Source organism: Neovison vison, chromosome 1 (genome assembly GCF_020171115.1).
Source record: "Neovison vison isolate M4711 chromosome 1, ASM_NN_V1, whole genome shotgun sequence".
Classification (NCBI taxonomy): Eukaryota; Metazoa; Chordata; class Mammalia; order Carnivora; family Mustelidae; genus Neogale; species Neogale vison.
Genome location: NC_058091.1, coordinates 255,687,410 through 255,708,582, shown reverse-complemented (window position 1 = coordinate 255,708,582; position 21,173 = coordinate 255,687,410). Strand labels below are relative to the sequence as shown.

General features: G+C 47.4%; 1 protein-coding gene and 1 pseudogene across 1 annotated transcript in view; one reads left to right on the top strand and one right to left on the bottom strand.

The window, feature by feature from the left end:
• The window catches only part of STK10 (serine/threonine kinase 10), a 120,636-nt gene that overhangs the window by 69,703 nt on the left and 29,760 nt on the right, over window positions 1-21,173 (bottom strand). The gene's annotated exons all lie outside the window — the stretch shown is intronic.
• LOC122896976 lies at window positions 9,796-9,871 on the top strand (annotated as a pseudogene).

Here is a 21,173-nt window from a genome sequence, read left to right as displayed (position 1 = left end):
AGCAAAATGGTCATTAGGCAAAACCACTTACTATCCGAGCAGCCTGTATGATGGGGGGATATGCACCCAAACCCCACCAGAATGACAGGTCATCCAAGCCTTGCTGGGCAACAGGGACCCAGATGGGGTTCAGTCAGTACAAACTGACTTGAGTTAAAATGTCTGGGATTTTTCTGTTCTTTTGTTGGTTTTTGAAACTCCATGAAAGATATCCTCTCTCTTCTCACCCAGAAAAATGCAAACAGGAACATGTGTTTGCATGTAATTCTACTGAATTCTCCAACACTGAAGTTCCCCCGTGCCACCAGCCCAGGCTACCTCCAAACCCAGGTCGGGAGCTCCTACTCTGCCTCTCCAGCCCTTACTACGTGTGCCCTTGGGTAATGACCCCCATCTCTGCAGAATGGGAGGATACTCAGGATCACCCAAGTGACTGGCAAGGACTGGATGAGGTGGTGTTTAGGGCACAGGCCCAACTCCGCCCACACAGTGAACACACCCGCAGTCTCAGGCACTTCCCCTTCTCCAACAGCCTGAAGTTGAAAAGGACAAGATGAACTTGAATTCAAGTCCTGCCTCTTAATTGGCTCTGTGACCCTGATTAAGTGACTGAATCTCCCTGAGCCTCAATTTCATCTGTAAAATGGCACTAACTTCTACCTCCAATGTCAAGGCTGTTGAATGAAATTCTCGACACAAAAGCACAACAACCAAGCCACAGCAACCAACATGCTCTTTCCTGTTGAATCTCCTGCAAACAAAACTACCAGCCAGTGTCACACTCAGACTATGTTACTCAGGTTTCCCACAAATCTATGCCTTCCTAGAACTACAGCCCATCTGCACGCCCACTGTTATCATCAAGAGTCCGTGCAACCGGTGGTCAAACCCGGGCACTTCCTGCCTCTGTTAGTGAAACCTTCCCTTACACAACACCCTTGCACAAGGTCCCTCTGACCAGCCTCTCCAGGGTTCAGCACTAGGAGAGCTTGAGCGTCCTCCCAATCCTTCCTTCTTCCGCAGTTCAAGAGCTCCATGACCCCATGCACTTCCCTTTTGTAATTTTTAAAAATTTATTGACTGATTGACTGACAGATTGATTGACAGATGGCTTTGGCTTCTGAGAAGCTCTGAGCTTATCTTTGGTTTTATTCCCGAGAATAAAGGTATCAGCTTTTGGTTCCATGCCAGGATTAAACCCATGATATTTCACAACTTGCATATGGACCCCAATATAGTGTTTTGATGACCGTCCTGTCCAAGTCTGAAAGAACAGCATTCCTTGGTATTAATCACGTATGTGTTAGAGTGATAGCCCATTAACCTTCGTGTAAACACTGCCTATCCTCTCACATAGAGCAAAATATGGTCTGGGTTTTCTTCCACACACACCCCCCCACCTTTTTTTTTTCCCCATCCTTTTGGCTTGAAAAAATTTCACATCTTAGTGCCTTGATGGGATAAACAAACAAACAAACAAAAAGGTCCCGTTCATAACATAGTTCTTACTAGGTTCCATTATATGGATATTTTCTTTAAAAAAAAAAAAAAAAAGATTTTATTTTTGTTTCTTTGACAGAGAGAGACACAGTGAGGGCAGGAATACAAGCTGGGAGAGTGGGAGAGGGAGAAGCAGGCTTCCCGCCAAGCAAAGAGCCCAACGTAGGGCTCAATCCCAGGACCCAGGTATCATGACCCGACCCGCAGGCAGACATATCTAACAAATGAGCCACTCAGGAGCCCCCCCACCAATTGTATGGATCTTAATGCTCTAGCTTTCAGCTTGTCAGTGGCAAGGCTGCAGGGGACTTCTACAGAACTGCATGGGGTTTGGAGCACCTGGGTGGCTCAGTGGGTTGGGTGTCTGTTTTTGGCTCAGGTCATGATCTTGGGGTCCTGGGACTGAGCCCCACATCAGGATCCCTGCTCACCAGGGAATTTGCTTCTTCCTTCCCTTCTGCCTCTCCATCATGTTCCCCATCCCCCCCACCCTCCCACCCCCACTCATGCATACACACACTCTCTAATAAAATCTTTTTTAAAAAAGAAGAAAGGGGCACCTGGGTGGCTCAGTGAGTTAAAGCCTCTGCCTTCGGCTCAGGTCATGATCCCAGGGTCCTGGGATGGAGCCCCACATCAGGCCCTCTGCTCTGCAGAGAGACTGCTTCCCCCTCTAGCTCTCTCTGCCTTCCTCTCTGCCTACTTGTGATCTCTGCCTGTCAAATAAACAAATAAAATCTTTAAAAATAAATAAAAAGAAGAGGAGGAAGAAGGTGGCGGTGCCTGGGTGGCTCAGTCATTAAGCGCCTGCCTTCGGCTTAGGTTATGATCTGGGAGTCCTGGGATCAAGCCCCACACCGGTTTTCCTGCTCAGCAGGGAGTCTGCTTCTCCCTCTGTCCCTCACCCTGCTCATGTTCTCCCTCTCTCACTCTCTCTCAAATAAATAAAATCTTAATAAAAAAAAAAAAAAAGAAATGTTGGGGTATCTGGGTGGCTCAGGCATTATGCGTCTGCCTTCAGCTCTGGTCATGATCCCAGGGTGCTGGGATCGAGTCCCACATCGGGCTCCCTATCCAGAAGGAAGCCTGCTTCTTCCTCTCCCACTCCCCCTGCTTGTCTTCCCTCTCTCACTGTCTGTCTGTCTGTCTGTCTCTTTCTCTGTCAAATAAATTAATTAAAATCTTAAAAAAAAATACATGGGGTTTAGTTAACAAAATAATCCCAATTAATAAAATAATGACAAATAAAAATAACATAGGCATCTCATGACCTTAAGAAGTCACTAAATATGTGTGCCTAGAAAACAGAATGAAAGCACATATGTCAACACCCAGAGAAGGATTACAGGTGGTCTACACTTGTATGTATGTTCCACATTTTAATCAGCAAATAGGAGTTATAAAAATATTAGAAAGATATTTGTAAATGACATATCAGATAAGGGGCTAGTATCCAAAATCTATAAAGAACTTACCAAACTCAACACCAAAAGAACAAATAATCCAATCAAGAAATGGGCAGAAGACATGAACAGACATTTCTGCAAAGAAGACATCCAGATAGCCAACAGACACATGAAAAAGTGCTCCACATCACTCGGCATCAGGGAAACACAAATCAAAACCACAATGAGATACCACCTCATACCAGTCAGAACAGCTAAAATTAATGAGTCAGGAAATGACAGATGTTGGCGAGGATGTGGAGAAAGGAAAACCCTCCTACACTGTTGGTGGGAATGCAAGCTGGTGCAGGCACTCTGGAAAACAGCATGGAGGTTCCTCAAAAAGTTGAAAATAGAGCTACCCTATGACCCAACAATCACACTACTGGGTATTTACCCTAAAGATATAAATGTAGTGATCCAAAGGGACACGTGCACCCGAATGTTTATAGTGGCAATGTCCACAACAGCCAAACTACGGAAAGAACCTAGATGTCCATCAACAGATGAATGGATAGAGAAGATGTGGTACATATACACAATGGAATACTATGCAGCCATCAAAAGAAATGAAATCTTGCCATTTGCAATGACGTGGATGGAACTAGAGGGTATTCTGCTGAGTGAAATAAGTCAATTGGAGAAAGACAATTATCATATGATCTCCCTGATATGAGGAATTTGAGAGGCAGAGTGGGGGGTTTGGGGGGTAGGAAAGGAAAAAATGAAATAAGATGGGATCAGGAGGGAGATAAACCATAAGAGATTCTTAATCTCAGGAAACAAACTGAGGGTTGCTGAGAGGAGCGGGGTGTGGAGAGGGTGGTTGGATTATGGACATTGGGGAGGGTATATGCTATGGTGAGTGCTGTGAAGTGTGTAAGCCTGATGACTCACAGACCTGTATCCCTGGGGCAAATAATACAATATATGTTAATAAAAATAATTAATAAAAAATATTAGAAATAAACTTTTTTTTTTTTAATGGTAAGAACTGGCCTAAAATAGCCCTTGGCTACAGATGCATCTATTCCACTGCAGGGGGTGGGGGGATCTATGCCTGTCCACAATGAAAGCTCCAGCAGGCCTGTGCTCACTGTGTCAGGATGTAAAGAGGCTTCTCAGGATCAAGGGTTCCTGGGTGCAGAGCTGAAGGCCTCTAAGCCCTCCCCAAGCCCCAATTCCAAAAGCTGCAAGTACCAAGGACCAACTCTTTGAAACCATCAGAAACTCAACCTTCACACTCCCTTGAGAGCAGCAAGCCACTTGGGGCTCAGGGTTTTCTCAGGACCAGGATAAGTGAGGTTTGTGATCAGTTTAATCCATCAATAAGCACCAACCGAGGGTCTTCCAGGAGCTCCACAGTGCTAGGTACAGCAGGGCCATAAAAGTCATATTCAATCAACAAACACTATCTGAGCTCTGTGTATAACAAGCCGAAGGACGGGGGACCCAGGATAAACTAGACAGTTCCCTACCCCAAGACCACAGGCAGAGACAAGTACAGGCACATCGTGACTATGTCACCTAAAATCCTGTGGCCATCCTGGAGGGCCTCCCAGAGAAGAGCTGGTTTTGAAGGGCAAATCTGCCAAATGAAGAAGGACAAAGACATTGCAGGAAGCATACAGCAAGTGCAGAGGCAAAGCAGAGTGGAAGAGTATGAAGGGGGAATCATACAATGTTCCAAGGAGTTCAAATGGATGGGAAGAGAGTGGGTCACAAATGTTACCTGGAACTAGAATTCAAACATCTCCAAATATATGAACTTGACTCTGAAAGCTCTGTGTGTATGTCTGGAGAAAGGTACCAAAGGGTTTTAAAAAGTGGTGTTACAGATAGATTTCTGCTTTAGAGGATCCCCCTGGATACGGTATTTCTAAAGGTTAGAAAAGCAGAGGAACAGTGGATTTGGTGCAAATAGCCAAAAGGGTAAGGTATGAGGGCTTCCCTCCCCCTGCATATGCAGCATTGGTTCCTTCACTTTTGTGAAACAGTCGGGATAGCTGAGTAGGACTCACCCATCCTCAGTGGGGAGAGGAGGCCTAACTCATTCAAGGGAAATTCTTTGCCTCTTGCGCTAAGGGCTGGCCCAGGGCTGGTCTAAGCACAGCCAAGCTAGTGAGCTCTGCTTTGTGGTGTAGGATGCCATGGTATCTCCCTCTGGAGCCAATTAGGAAGCACAAAGCCTTGAAGGTTGTAGGCAGCCATCTTGCAATCATGAGGGAAGCCTATGTTGAAGACACAGCTGATACAAAGAAGAGGGCAGAGAGAATCACAGCACTACTGAGCTGCACTCGAAATCCCCCTCAAGCCTGACCTTCCCCTGTACTTTTGAAATAAAATATGTAAGCCAATTAATTTCTTCCATTGTTTAGGCTAGTTTGAGATTTTCTGTTACTTGTTACCAAAAGCATCTGATCTCACGTTTCACAAGAGATGATGAGGATGAATTAGAGCAAAGAGGAGGATGAGGATGCCATCTCACTGGGCAAGTAAGATTTTCCTAGTAATCTCTAGGTGCTACCAGCTAAAAACACTATGTCAGGAGTCTTCAAACTTTACTGTGCATCAGAATCACTTGGAGAACCTGCTAATACAACAAAAGTCACTGGACCCCACCCCTGGCTGGGGTAGGGTCCAAGAATTTGCATTTCTAACAAACACCCGGGCAAGGGTTGCTGGTCCCCTGACCATACTGTGAGAATCACTGCTCTATGGAAATTGCAAAAAAGAAAGAAGCCTGGACCCTGGGGCCATTTCTCGCCTCCCCCTAGCAGAAACTAATATAAAACGCTGGTAGAGATATCTGGGGAGCAAACTGGCAGGGTTATCATCTCTTTTATCCTCCTTAATAACCTGAACTTCCTCATCAGTGTTCCTTCTTTGTGCCTCTAACCAAAGAGCTAAGGGCTTGGGTAGGATGTAAGAGCATCTTGGTAAACCTTTACCAAATGATGGGTTGAGAAGCCCTGGGTATTTTCAGAGGCTTTAGGGATTTGCATTATTAAAGATCATCAGCAAGAAAAAGTGTTTTCCCGAAAAATAAGTGTATAAAAATATTATATTTGTATAATATATACACTTACATATTTATAAATTATATATTACTATATATAATATATATATTATATATGTACTATATATACTAATATATATATTACTATATATTATATATTATACCCCTAAGTGCACGTCAAGGAGTATATGGGGATTAGTAGAGATCAGGTAGGTAGAATTGACACCAAGATCACAAGCAACAGAAGAAAAAATAGACACAATGGACTTCACCAACAATAAAAGCTTTTGTACATCAGAAGACAGGATCAAGAAAGTGAAAAGACAACCCACAAAGTGGGAAAAATACCTGGAAATCATATATTTTGATTAAAAACCTAGTAACCAGAATATATAAAGAACTCTTACAACTCAACAATGAGAGGACAAATAACACAATTTAAAAATGGACAAAGGATTTGAATAAATGTTTCTCCAAAAAAGAGAAAGAATGGCCAATAAGGATATGAAAAGATGCTCACCATCATTGGTCATTAGGGAAATGCTAATCAAAACTACAATGAGATACCACTTCATAGCTGCTAGGATACCTAGAATTAAAAAGCTGGAGAACAGTAAGTGTTGGCAAGAACATGGACAAACTGGAACCCTCAAACAATGATGGGGAGAATGTAAAATGGGGCAGGTACTTTAGAAAATGGGGTAGCAGTTCCTCATAATGTTAAACACAGTATTACCATATGATCCAGCAATTCCGCTCCCAGATAATACATCCAAGATAATTAAAAACATATGTCCATTTGCCAGACTGACTAAGGAAAAAAAGAGGATTCATATTACTAATATCAGAAATGAGCAGGGACATTACTACTGATTTTATAGAAATAAAAAGGAGATTGTTAAGAGAGTAACTAAGAACAACTGTAGACCCAAGAAACTAGATAAATTGGACAAATTCCTAAAAACACAAAAAACACAAATTCCTGAATCACACAAAAAATAGAGAATCTTTTTTTTTTTAAGTTGTTTTTTTTTTTTTTTTTAAAGATTCTATTTGCTTGACAGACAGAGACCACAGGTAGGCAGAGAGGCAGCCAGAGAGAGGAAGGGAAGCAGGCTCCCCGCTGAGCAGAGAGCCCAATACGGGGCTCGATCCCAGCACCCTGGGATCATGACCCGAGCCGAAGGCAATCGCCTAATGGCCAAGCCACCCAGGTGCCCCCAAAATAGAAAATCTTAATGGGTACTACCTAACTCATTCCAGGAGGTCAGTATGACCCTCTCAAATATCAAAGCCAGACAAACACCTGCAAGAAAATAAAACTACAGATCAATATCCCTGATGAATACTGATGCAAAATCCTTAACAAAGTACTAGCAAATCAAATTCAACAGCATATTAAAGAGATTATACACCATTACACAGTGGGATTTATTCCTGAAAGGACGGTTTAACATACAAAGATCAGTCAATGTAATACACATTAATGGAATGAAAGAGGAAAAAAACATGATCATTTTAATTGACTCTGAAAAAGCATTTGGCAGGGTGCCTGGATGGCTCAGTGGGTTAAGCATCCAGTGCTTGATCTCAGCTGAGGCCTTGATCTCAAGGTCATGAGATCAAGCCCCACATTGGGTTCCATACTGCGCATGGAGCCTACTTTAAAAATAATAATAATAATAAAACAATTAAAATTAAAGAAAAGAAAAAAAAATTGACAAAATTCAACATTCCTTCATAAGAAAACCATTCAAGGGGCGCCTGGGTGGCTCAGTGGGTTAAAGCCTCTGCCTTCAGCTCAGGTCGTGATCCTGGGGTCCTGGGATCAAGCCCCACATCGGGCTCTCTGCTCAGCAGGGAGTCGGCTTCCTCCTCTCTCTCTGCCTGCCTCTCTGCCTACTTGTGATCTCTGTCTGTCAAATGTCAAATAAATAAATAAAATTTAAAAAAAATAAAAATAAAATAACCTGTCTACAACTATTAAAAAAAAAATCTAAAAAAAAAAAAAAAAAAAGAAAACCATTCAACACATATGGAATAGAATAAAACCACCTCGGCACACCTGGGTGGCTCAATGGGTTACGCATCTGCTTTAGGCTTGGGTCATGATCTCAGGGTCCTGGGATGGAGCCCCACGTCAGGCTCCCTGCTCAGCAGGGTGTCTGCTTCTCCCTCTTCCTCTTTCCCAGCTTGTGCTCTTCCTCTCTCAAATAAATAAAATTTTTAAAAAAGAAGAAAACCACTTCAATGTACCAAAGACCATATATGACAGTGAACATAGTGAACATCACACTCAGTGGTGAAATACTGAAAGCTTCTCCTTTAAGATTAGGAACAACACAAGGATGCCCACTTTCTTCACTTCTAGTCAACACAATACCGGAAGTCCTAGCCAGTGCAATTAGGCAAGAAAAAGAAATACAAGCAAGCAAATTGCAAAGGAGGAGTAAAATGATCTCTGTTTACAGATGACATGACCTTGTATGTAGAAAACCCTAAAGATTATGAACACACAAAAAATTGTTACAACCAGTAAAAACAAATTCAGCAAAGTTGCAGGATATAAAACAACACACAAAATTCAGTTGAGTTCCCATACGCAGACAATGAATAATCCAAAAAGGGAATTAAGGAAACAATTCCATTTACAATAGCATCAAAGAGAAGAAAATAACCCAGGAATACTTAGGGGGGAAAAAAAAGAGGGGCGCTTGCATGGCATGGGCAGTTGAGCATCTGACTCTTGGTTTTGGCCCAGGTAGGGATCTTCGGGTTATGAGACGGAGCCCTCCATTGGGCTCCACCCTCAGTGAGAAGTCTGCTTATTTACCCTCTGACCCTCCTGCTTGTGCTTTCTCTCTCTCTCTCACTCTCAAATAAATAAATCCTAAAAAAAAAAAAAAGTATTGGCACAGATGTATAGAAATGGGAACCCTTGTGCATTTCTAGTAGGAATGTGAAATGGTATAGCCATTGTGGAAGAGAGTACAGAGGTTCCTCTAAAAATTAAAAATAGAGGGCACCTGGGTGGCTCAGTGGTTTAAGCCTCTGCCTTCGGCTCAGGTCATGATCTCAGGGTCCTGGAATCAAGCCCCACATCAGGCTCTCTGCTCCATGGGGAGCCTGCCTCCTCCTCTCTCTCTCTGTCTGCCTCTCTGCCTACCTGTGATCTCTGTCTGTCAAATAAATAAATAAATCTTAAAAAAAAAAAAGAATTTAAAAATTAAAAATAGGATTTAAAATATTCAAAATAGAAATCCTTTATGATCTGGCACTTCCACTTCTTGATATATAGCCAAAAGCTGAAAGGAGGATATTCAACAGGTATCTGTCTACCAGTGTTCACAGCAGCACTATTCACAATAGCTAAAAGGTGGAAACAGACCAAACGTCCATCATCAGATGAATGGAAAAACAAAATATGGTATATACATATCATACACACACACACACACACACAATGGAATATCATTCAGCCTTGAAAAAAGGAAATTCTAATACATGAGTGTACATCAAAGACAACATGCTAAGTGAAATAAGCCAGCCACAAAAGCACACACACGATCCCTCTTATGTGAGTTTCCTTGAGCTGTCAAATTCATAAAACAGAGAGCAGAAAGGTGAGTGCTAGGGGATAGGGAGGAGAATGGGAAGTTGGTGTTAATGGTACATAGTTTTGGGGCAGGTGAGTGGCTCAGTTGGCTAAGCATCTGACTCAGCTCAGCTCAGCTCAGCTCAGGTCGTGAGTTCAAGGCCCGCACTGGGGTCCACGCTGGGCATGGAGCCTACAAAATAATTATTAATTAACCAATTTAAAATACCGGTATGAAGACTATACTTTCAGGGATCATTTCTATAGTTTGTTACTAGAGAAGTTTCTCTAGTGTGTACAGCACCCAAAAGTACCAGTATGCCGTTTCAGTTCAGGAAGATGAAAAAGTTCCAGAGATGGATGGCGGGAACGATTGCCCAACTTTGTGACCATACTAATGCCACTGACCTGTACTCTTAAAAATGATTATAATGGCTAACACCTTAAAAAAAAAAAAGGGCGCCTGGGTGGCTCAGTGGGTTAAGCCGCTGCCTTCGGCTCAGGTCATGATCTCAGGGTCCTGGGATCGAGGCCCGCATCGGGCTCTCTGCTCAGCAGGGAGCCTGCTTCCTCCTCTCTCTCTGCCTGCCTCTCTGCCTGCTTGTGATCTCTCTCTGTCAAATAAATAAATAAAACCTTAAAAAAAAAATGATTATAATGGCAAATGTTTTCGGTTTTTTTTTTTTAAGATTTTATTTATTTATGAGACAGAGAGAGTGAGCGAGAAAGTAGATGTTTTCGGGTCTGTAGCCAGACAGTGTCTGTCGCAAGCAGACTGCTTTTGTAGCCGGAAAGCAGCCAGAGGCTCCTGAACAAATGGGCACCGCTGTGTGCCCACAAACCTCCATCTACAAACACAAGGGGCGGCCAGACTTGATGCACAGGCTGTTGTTCATCAGCCTCCTATTCCAGATAAAGAAAACTGAGGCACAGAGAGAGTCAATAACTTGTCCCCAACTACCAAGAGACGAGGCCAGGATTTGAACCAAGCGCTTTGACTAAAGACCTCATAACCTATTCCCTGGGCCCAACTTCCTCCCCAAACAGCTGGGAAGATCTACGATACATCGGACATTTTCTCTGCTGACATCTGAATATCTTTATTAGAAGGTTTCGACTCGACCTGTAAGATAGGAAGTCCCCTCCCACCCTACCCTGGAACCCACGGCAGGTGCAGGCAGAGCAAGGATTTGAACCTGGCCCACGTGCGCCAGGCTGCTCACACAGTTGTCCTCCCTTAGGAAGGCGGCTCTGCCTGAGCTTGGATACAAGCAGCACTTGTAAGAGACGCACTTGCTCTTTCCGGGCCCTCTTGTCAGGAGGCGTTCCCTCACCATCACCGGTCTCCCTCCTCCCCACCCATGAGCTTTGTTTCCCTGGAGACACAAGCCCATACCCGCGCTCAGAGGGTGCCCGATGGTGGACAGCCGGCAGCTGCTGGCTTCTTCTCTGGCTGAAGGCCAAAGGAAACTGGAAACCTGTGTTTGCTCCCCATCAGTTTAGATTAAGCAGCTGTCATGGAACAGCGTAAGGGTCACGGCCTCGTTACATGATCTTGGCGGGTCACATCACCTCTCCCGTCACTCACGCCTTCATTGATTCACTTACCCATGGATTCGTCAGGCACCCATCTACCCTGTCCCTATATTATGTTAGCTCCTTGGGCTATGGCAGTGAAAAACAGCCCCTGTGCTCCCGGAGTTCTCATTCAGAAAACCAAACCTCTGCATCTCGGAGATGAATCCACCTGGCAGGGGGTCTCGGGGAAGGGGGCACCAAACACCACTCAGCTGCACAGCTCAATACAGAAGGTATCACCTCTTTTTCCAGCCTGGGGATGCTCACGGGACCAGCTTCTTCAGAGCTGTGCAAATCAATCAACTCACGACTCCTTAAGACCAATGAAGCCAGAATCAAAAATCTCACCTCTCTACCAGATCTGCCTTTCAGGGCCAAACATCAACAACAAGGTGATTTCTGCCCTCGGAAGTAACACACCAAGAAAACATCAGGTATGCAGCCATTTGACCTACACAGGCTCACTCGGTCCCCTCAACCCCAACAGGCTGAATGCCTGCCAGGTCAGGGACCTGGGGTCAGCCTCATTTTCCCCAGCCATGACATTTCACTGGAATCAAGACCTTATTCCATGCCAGGCCCTGTGCCACATGCTTTGCGTGGATTATCTGAAAACATGACCCAGCACACAGTGAGTCTATGCTCAGTAAGTGTTACCAACTATTATTAGCAGTTAGTGATACTTTATTCCCAATTTTACATATGGGGAAACTGAGGCTCAGAGAGATTAAGGTCTCTCTGATTAAGGGGTTTTTTGTTTTCTTTTTTTAATAAAAGCAAACAAACTAAAACCAGAATAAGAAAAAAAAATTGGATTTTTTTTTTTATGGTGTCAACACTGAATGGAATTAAACCCAGATCTGAGTAAAGAGAAGACAGGGAGGCTGCAGGAGAGGCCCCAACAATCCATACCGGAAAGGGACTGCTGAGTCCACAGAAGCTTTTGTGATGGCACAGCGGGTCCCTTCCCAGCCAGGGAGAACCAGCCATACCTCTCAAGGCTGTGAATGGACGAAATGAGTAGGGGCAGAGCCAGGACCTGAACTGGGACGATCTGGGTGCCAAGTCTGGGCTCTGTTCATCTCCCCAGCTCATGTGCCAGACCTAGTGACCCCATCCCCCTTCTCATGCTTCAAGGAAGAAGCCACAGAAAGCTTGAGTCCCAGCCCCTGGGTGGGTAGGGGAAGGGCCCACTCTCTCTCCAGGCTCCAGCCCTCGCTGGGCCCCACTGGGCCCCAGCGGTCAGCTCACACATACCAAGGGAGCTTGCTCACCAGGAGATAAGGGAGCTGGGATGTCCCAGCCCAGATAAGAAAAAGCTTGGACCACCCAGGGTTTAGACATTAACTTTTACAGCCCAGGCCATAGGGCCAAGCAGCAGGATTGGGGGGCACTACCATAGCCCAGTGGTCCCCGCAGGACAACTGAGGCATGCACAAGCCAGAGATGAGGCATCACCACTCTGCTCTGTGCCTGGGACCCCCTTACCTCCCCAGCCTTCCCTGAAGCCAGTAAAGAGCACTGAGTACACCCAAGGCGCTCAATAAATAAATGCTGGCAACATTCCTGGAACTAAAGTTAAATAAGCCAGAGCCAGGAGGTCTGGACACAGTCCCAGTTCTGCCACTGTCCTTCGGTGGGGCTGGCAGAACCCCTTTCCTGCTCTAGTCCTCAGTTACCACACCTGGAAAAATGAAGCTCTGAACAGCTGTAAGTCATTTGCAACATGGGCATTATAGGGCTCAAGGGGAGGAACTAAAGTCCCTTTATCATGGAATAAGTAGTTTATACCTATAAAAGTCCATCTATATTAGCAAAGCCTCAAGCTCACATATGATCAGTAAGTGTTCACTGGGTACATGAATGAAGGATTATAAGTGAAACATGTCAGTGGCCTTAAGGTGCCCAGAATTCAGGGCAGAACAGCCAAAGGCTGACAAACACAGCAGACACCAGGATTCGGCAAAGCAAGCCGGATGGAAGCTCCCAATTCTGCCCCCTCCCCCACCCCCCCACAGATGGCTGATGGCTGCCATAAGTGAGCACCTAAGGCATACTGGACCGTGCTAAGCATTCCTTTACTGGAAGCAGTTTTACTCATCCTTCTGCAGTTTGGGAAGCTGAGGTTTGATGAGGAAAGGGCTTCCCCAAAGCCGCTAAGCATGTAAGGGACAGAACCAGGACATAAAGCCAGTCTGTCTGACTCCAAGACACAAAGACGGCTGAAGCGTGGAGCCTAGAGCAAGCCCTTTGCCTCTCTGGGCTTCTTTCTTTCTGGGGAAACAGACAGGTACCACAATCATCCAGGCCTCCCAGCCCCTGGGCAGGGGGACACCCCATCAACGCACAAGGCAAAAGGCTTCTGGTTCCTCAACAGAGGTCTATAGAAAGAAGGCCACAGAGCGGCCACCAAACACTAAACAGTCGACACAAAAATGTCTCTAGCTTCTCAGCAGCCTTGTCCCTGTAGGTGGAGTCCCCAAACCTCCGCACCTCTGAGCTCCAAACCAAACAATGTGGCCATTGAGTGGGGCAGCCCACGCCCACAAGGCCTCCCTGGAACGCGGGGCCTCCTTCCTCCACCCCCAGCTGCGCCTGCCACGTCCACAGAAAGCCCGTGGAAAGAACCATGTGAACCGAGTGGCCTCAATGGGCAGGAAGGGCACTCGGAGCACAGTGGATGACCTTGGGGCCTGGGGGGCGGGGGATGGGGCGGGTAGAGGGGCAGTTCTGCCAAGGCAGAGGGGAGAAGCAATGATCTGACAAGCTTCTGAGCCTGTCTAGTACATTCTAGGGCCCCTTGGCCACAATCCCAGAGGTGGGACCGGGTCCTAATATGCTGGCACAAGTCCCTTGGGCGGCTCTGGGGTGCTACCGAGGTGACTGGAATCCGGGAGTGCCTCACCCCTTCTGGTGCTCTCCAGCCCAGAGATCAGGAGCATTGGCTTCAGGACCAAAGTCCCCTCAGCCCAAGTCCAAAGGCTGCTACCGGGTGATGGCAAGCCTCCATTTCCTCATCTAAAAAATGGGGCAACTCATTCCTACCCTGACACGGACTGGGGAGATTAAATGAGATCGCACGTGTAAGAATAACAAACATAGGCCCAGCACTTAGCCAAAACCTAACAGACGACAGTCACGGTCATCATTTGGATAGTCACTGCCATCACCACTATCCTCACCACACCACCTTTCAGGAAAGGCCAAGTTCAGGCTTAGAACCAGACTCTGGGGCAGATGCAAACTGAACGTGCAGTCCCTGGGGAGAGAGACACAGGAAGATGTGTGTCTGCACACACATTTTCCATCCATCTCACCATCTGTCTGCCCAGCTCCCATTCCCAGTTGTGCCAAGACCCTTGCAGAGACAGAGAGGAAGGAGCCAGGGCCATGAACCTGCCCTCTGGGAAGGCAAAGTCATGGAGTGAACAGGGTCACGGGCAATACCTGCCGGGTAGGTGACACCATTTTCAACTAAATCTGTTAAACATCTGTGGCATTTGAGATGGTCCATAGACATGTGCTGGGGGTGGGGTGGGGGGAGGCACCGGAAGGAGGCAGGCAGGGATCCACAAGCCAGGGCATGAATGTTGTGAAGGAATGTTGGCCGCCCCGCTGACTCGGTGAGGTCTCATACCGTCACAGGAGTCTGTGGCTGTGGCAACAGCAGACACAGATAGGAGTAACCATGATGGAGTCTCCCAGACTCTGCAGCAGCTAGAAATGTTCGAGTTCCCCTCATGACAACATGAGCCCGAAGTCTCCTGACAGGGATGGAATGGGAGGGGCACCACTAGGAAGACAGGAGAGCGCCCCACGACCCCCCATACACCCAGGACTGGAATGATCTGTTCCCTTCGGGGCCCAGCAGGGCACAAATGCTACCCAGGACTGGGGTCGGGGGGCACACAGGCAGACAGGGGGGCAGGTGCCCATCTCCGGGAGGCTACACTCAGCCAGCTCCCAGATGCCGTACAGACATACAGGCCCATGGAGCCAGAGCTGCCGACCCTTCCAGCCAAGCCAGGTGCCTGGATTCTTAAATGAAAGATGTCAATTTATAAAGGCTCATGCTATTTCAAAAAATTGGAAAAGCCTCCTCAAAACAGCCTGCGGGCCCGATTTACGCAATTATCTGCCCATCCAGACCTTAAACGATACCTCTGACCTGTTAGCTAAGTGCGTAGCACAGGGCTTCTACTCTCCGCCAGCTGGGACACGCTGGGTTCCTAACTCTGAACAAAGCACTATGAGGCAGTGCCTTCACCCTGTGTCCAAATGAGGAAACTGAGGCTCTGAAGCATGAGAAGACCTGTCCTGGGTCACACAGCAGGAGAGGGGGCTGTCAGATTCCAGCCCAGGTCTGGGTGACCCCAAAGTCCATGCCTGATGGACTGAAGGGATGTGATGGGTACAGGAGGTCTGAGGAGGGGATGACAGCCGGCTGACAGGGTCAGATAGTCAACAAAACCCATGGTGACATGCTTGGGGAATGTGATGGGCAAATCCCTAGACCAGAGTCACCCTGGCTCCTCTGAACGTCACACACCCCCAGGCAGGCTATGCCACCAGCAGGATTCCAGGCAGCCCCAGGTCACTGCCGCCTGTCCACCCACATGCCCAACTACAGGACTGCACCTGTGCCCAGCCAGGGGATGCCAGCAGTGCCAGGAGGACCAGCGAGGCCTGAGGTAGAAGCTGGGTGGACCCCATGGCCACAGGACCCCTTCTCCACCATGCACTGACAAGCAATGTTCTGCCAGACAGTGGGCTCCCCAGGTGGATGGCAGGAGGTCACACATAGCATTCTTTGGACTGTTCCTAGGGGCTCACAGGGCTGGCAACCAAGGAGGAGACAAGGTTTTAGGGCCCAGATGATCTGGTTTGGAACCTGGCTGTGAGTCAAGACAAGTCACTCTCTCTCTCTGACCTTCGGTCTTCACTTCTGTAAAATGGAGGGGACCCCATCTCTAATTTGTGACAGTTCAGCTGTCACAATTAGTACAGACTTGTACTATGACAGTTCAGAGCATCATGAAAGAGCCCAGCTTTTGTGGACTTGTCCTTCTCACCACCCCTCCCCCACTTCTTGATTCCTGCTCTCGCCCAAGAAACTGCAGGCCTCCTGAAAAGAGCCAACTTCGGTGGAAATACCTCAAGATCAACCCTTCCAAGTCCCTCGAGTTGTGGACCAGGAAGCAGGGGCACAGACAGGGGATGGTGCTTGGTTACAGCCACACAGCGACTGGGTCTCAGATCCAGGAAGATCTCAGTATCCTGACATCAGCCTCGCGCTCCTGCCACACTTTCTAGATGTACACAGAGCTGCTAGCCACTTCCTACTACCACCTTCTCTTCACGGCTCTGGCTTCTTTAAGGTCAGATAGGCAATCTCTGTCAGTGACCAACAGTTGCCCTCCTAGCCCAAGGCGACAAGCCACAGAAACCCTGGCCAGTGAAATGTGGTCATAGGGTCATGTGGACAAGTGCGGACAGGGGGCCCCTCCCATCCACACCCTGCTCTGTGACCCTGGGACCTGCACTTCCTCTTTGCAGAATGTTTACTTTCAGACAAAAAGCCACACTCTGAAAAGCCCCCAGTCACTCTTGTGGGGTCACACACACACACACACACACACACGTCGGTACACATGTTCAGGAAGTTCACAGAGCCTTTGCAAGCCTATTTTTAGACTCCCCAGGCCAGGAGACCTGGCTTCAGAGCCCACCAGGCCTGAGGAGCTAACTTGTGGGGCAAAGGAAGCTGCATATATGAAAAAAACGTGCTCTCACACACTTTTCTATAAACACGATCCTCTTGGTTATCCCTACTTTCCTCGGTTTTGATACAGATGTGAGAGAAGAAATGTTTCCTCTCAGTTCTACTTGAAGTTAAACACTGGCACACCGCAATGACAAACAGGCCTCAGCATCAGGAATGCATCAGGGAGTGGTGAGATCTGAGGCTCATCGGAGATCACATCCCTATCTGTGGGGGCCCCTAACACTTGCTGCCATGCAGCCTAGACAGCCATAGCTCTAGAACCTTCAAGGCCAGAATCTGCCAAAATGCAAGCAACAAATTTCTAAAAACGTCTCACATGCCAAACAGAAAGTGTCTGGAGGCCCAGTCTGGTCTGAGGTCATCCATCTGCAACTTACTCCAAGGGCTGACACACAGGTGAGGGGCCGTGGCTCCCAGCCTATCTGCCACGGTCAATACCATCCCACCCCCCAAGAGCAAAAAACTGAATGGTAAAGACCTGTAGTTTTCAATGGGGGTGAGTCTGCAACCACCCCCCTCACCCTGGGGATACGTGGCAACATCTGGAGACGTTTTTGGTTGTCAGACTCAGCAGGGAGGTGGGAAGTTCTATCAGCATCTAGCTGGGTAGAAACAGGGATGTTGCTAAACATTCTAACATCCAGAGCAGCACACCCCCCCACACACACACACAGAGAATGATCCAAACCCTGCTACAGACCAGAGTCCAGGGAGCTACTCTGGGGGCCACCTTGGGAGTGGGGAAGTCTGTACTAATGTGAAGAGGTCCACTTGACAAGTTTCTCTTAGCAAGGCTGAAGCCTGGCAGTGCCCAGGCTGAAGGCTTTGGCAGTCAAAGGGATCGCGTTAGAATTTAACAAATTGGTTTATTTCTGCTTATGGCAAGTGGGTCCTAGTTTTCCATTTAGGGCAGGGAGATGACAGTTTCTTTTTAAACAAGTGTATTTAATTTCTAGAAAGTGAGTCACTTGAAGAAAAGAAAAGGTTAACTATCACAGAGGAAGTGGAATGAATGAGGGGTGGAAGAGGCGACCCAGCAAGGCTATCATATAAATACTATAGAGATTCAGCACTGAGCACAGTTAGCTCAGACCCAGGGAAAACCCAGGGAGACTCCCTGATGGTGCAGACCTTCCACACCAGGAGTCACTGCTCTGATCGGTACTCAGCAAGGGGACTGCTGGGCAAATTAAGTTACTGCAAAACTTTCTGACCAGATGAAACCAGGGGGCACAGGGTCTTCTGAACACGACCTGTACCAGGTCTCCAGGATGGCCAAGCCTGCTGTGTGCACAGGAAGGCCTTTCCTCACTCTGCTGGTGTTGTCACCCACCCTCTTGTTACCCTTCTTACTGGGGGGACATGATCACAGCGATACCTCAGGAAGGTTTGCCACATAAAAGGCAGAGAAGCCAGAACAGAGGGAGATGCGGGAAACTGGTGGTAGAAGGAGGTGGAAGGCACTGAGGGAATGGGAATAAAGGGCTAGGAGTGGAGGGGAGAGAGGGACAATGGCATTAACTAAGCACTATCATCTCCACTTGTGCTAAAGAGACAGAGCCCCAAAGATTAGCTAAGATCCATACTGGCACCGAGAGGACTGGAGCCCATTCCCTCGCTGCAGGGCAGGAAGGGAACACACACTTGGGACAGGCACGGAAGAGGAGCGAAGGGACTCAGACCACCAAACAGACTGATGGCTGAAGAAGGCACTGCCCTGCTTGAAGCCCCCAGGGGTTTCCTGACCCCTACATTAAGATCACAACCCCCACCTTCCCGACTCCTGTCTCCTACCACCCTCACCCAGGCACACTGCCCCTCACTGTCTTTGAACACAGTTTACACACCCTCACTTGCTGTCACCTTGGACCTCCCTCCACTGGCTCCTTCTCAAATGCCACCTCCTCAGAGAGGCATCCCAGACCACACACAGAAGGTGGCTTGTCCTGTCCCCAGGCCTCACCTCCTACTGGCTCAAGTTTGATTTTCCTCCAGTATGAAGCCCAAACACCCCCTTGGCTGGTCAGACCCAGCCTGCCTGCATCAATTTCCGTATCCAGAGGGCCTGAGACAGGGCTTGGCCCGAAGAAGGAATCCAGCAGAGACTTGGTTATATGAATAAATGGAGAATACAGCTAACTGCCAGGACTGCAGGCTTAATTCCCCCAAGATTACCCAGGCTTCTAGAGGCCAGAGCCAGATGTTCTGGGGTGAACAGGTAAAAGATTAAGACAGCGGGGTCTGTGTCCTGTCAGAAAGGCTGAGCCATGGGATGCCGGGGCAGTGCAGTCCCCTGAGTGTCTGACTTTCGGTTTCGTCTCAGGTCACGATCTCAGGGTTGTGAGGTTGCCCCTCCCACTCCTGCACATGCTCTCCCCCTTACTCTCTAGAATCAATCAATCAATCTAAAAAAAAGAAAGAAAGGAAGGAAGGAAGGAAGGAAGGAAGGAAGGAAGGAAGGAAGGAAGGAAGGAAAGGGAAGGGAAGGAAAGGAAGGAAGAGAAAGAGCCTGAACAAGACCTGCAGTCAGGAATGGATCAGAAGGGGCTTCATAGTCATCACCATGTGAAAAGCAGGATTCCAACCACCCTCATCTCCCCTGATTCCACACAAGGAAAAGCTTTAGAGGAGTCAAGATTCCCTCCCTCTTCCCTAGCAGCTACCACTCACTAAGAGAACTGCTTCTTTCAAAAACATGGCCAAAGCTGGCCCTAGGACGTGCTCTGTGGGGTTTCAATCTCCCCAGGACAGGGCGGGCCCCAAACAGCCACAGCAATCTAGAGGGGGACCAGCACGGGCGTCCATTCCTTCCCTTGCACTGGACCAGCCCTAGGCGAGAATGAAAGCAGGGCCCAGTCTCCCAGAGGCGACACCAAGACTGGTAACTGCTGAAATGTGAGTGGTAGAAGGAGAGAGAACAAATGGAACAGAGAGTAAAGGAAAGGAAGATAAATTCCACCTAGAGGTATGGGAAAGTGAAAAGGCCTCACAGAAGCCGTGATGCTCTTGCATCACATCGGAAGGGCGGGCTGGGGGTAGGGTACAAAATGAGCCAATAGCTGGAGGCGCTGCCTCCAATAGCTTAGAAGAACTGGAGAAGAGAACTGGGAAAGCATCCTCGGGAGGCCTGTGTCCTGGGTGTGGAATCTATCCTGGGGAGCTGGGGAAGGGCTTTTTATAAGGCAGTGTAACATGAGTAAGTTCCCTCATCCGAGGTCTTTTCTGCATGTCTGGCCTTGTGACGAATTTGCTGTGTGACCTAGAGTAAATCCCAGACCCTCTCTGGTCTGCAGATGCCTCATCTTCAAATGAGTGGATGGCTGTGTGGTGCCCAACTGTGGCTTTCCGTGGTTTAGTCAACACTCCTGGGGTCTGGCTCCAGTGGTGTGCTAGAGCTAGCCTTCACTGGCTTAGTAAACTGATGGCGACATTTCCAGGAATTTTTGTAAGCCGGCTGTTAAAACACAACCATGATTAAAAATTAAGTTACATAACTTTGTAATTTTTGGAATGGTGTTAAAAACAAAGATGACAAACACTCTAAACTCATCCTTTTCCTCATCATTTTACCACGTTCTACTGTTACCTCTACTCTGGATATTATTTACCTCTACTGCAAACCTCTTTCCAGCTGTCAGTGACATGGTGTTTGTAGCCTGAAATTAACCAAAGTGGGAATGTTTACACCACGGAAATTGGCAGATGCTCTATATCAGGGGTGTTCTCCTTCAGGAAGTAACTGTTAAATATTTCCCATCATCCCACTCACTCCCACTCCCGGATCACCTCTTGAAAAACGGACCCAACCCTTGCAAGACTTTCCCAGAGACCAAAATCTAGCTCAGGGCTGAGGGTGGGGACAGGAGGGATGTTGATGGGGAGGGGTCATTTTAAACCAAAGCAAATTCACAGCCGAGGGGTTCCTACACTCACTCATTTTGGGGCCCTGAGTCTACAACCAGAGCTGCACTGTGGACACTGTCCAATCCAGCACCCACTAACCACACTTGGAATGTGCCTGGTGTAGAACTAACTGTACTTCATTCACTTTTAATTAATTTAAATTTTAAAACTGACACTCAATTCCGTTACTTGGAAACATTTAAGAATGTTGAGACAACTTTGCATCTACTTTGTTAACTGTAAATTTTATGACATCTAAATATAGATTCCTGGTGAAAATTTAGCTGCTGAATTGAGATGTGCTCTCAGTATAGAACACACACTAGAGTTGAAGGCTTAGAATGAAAA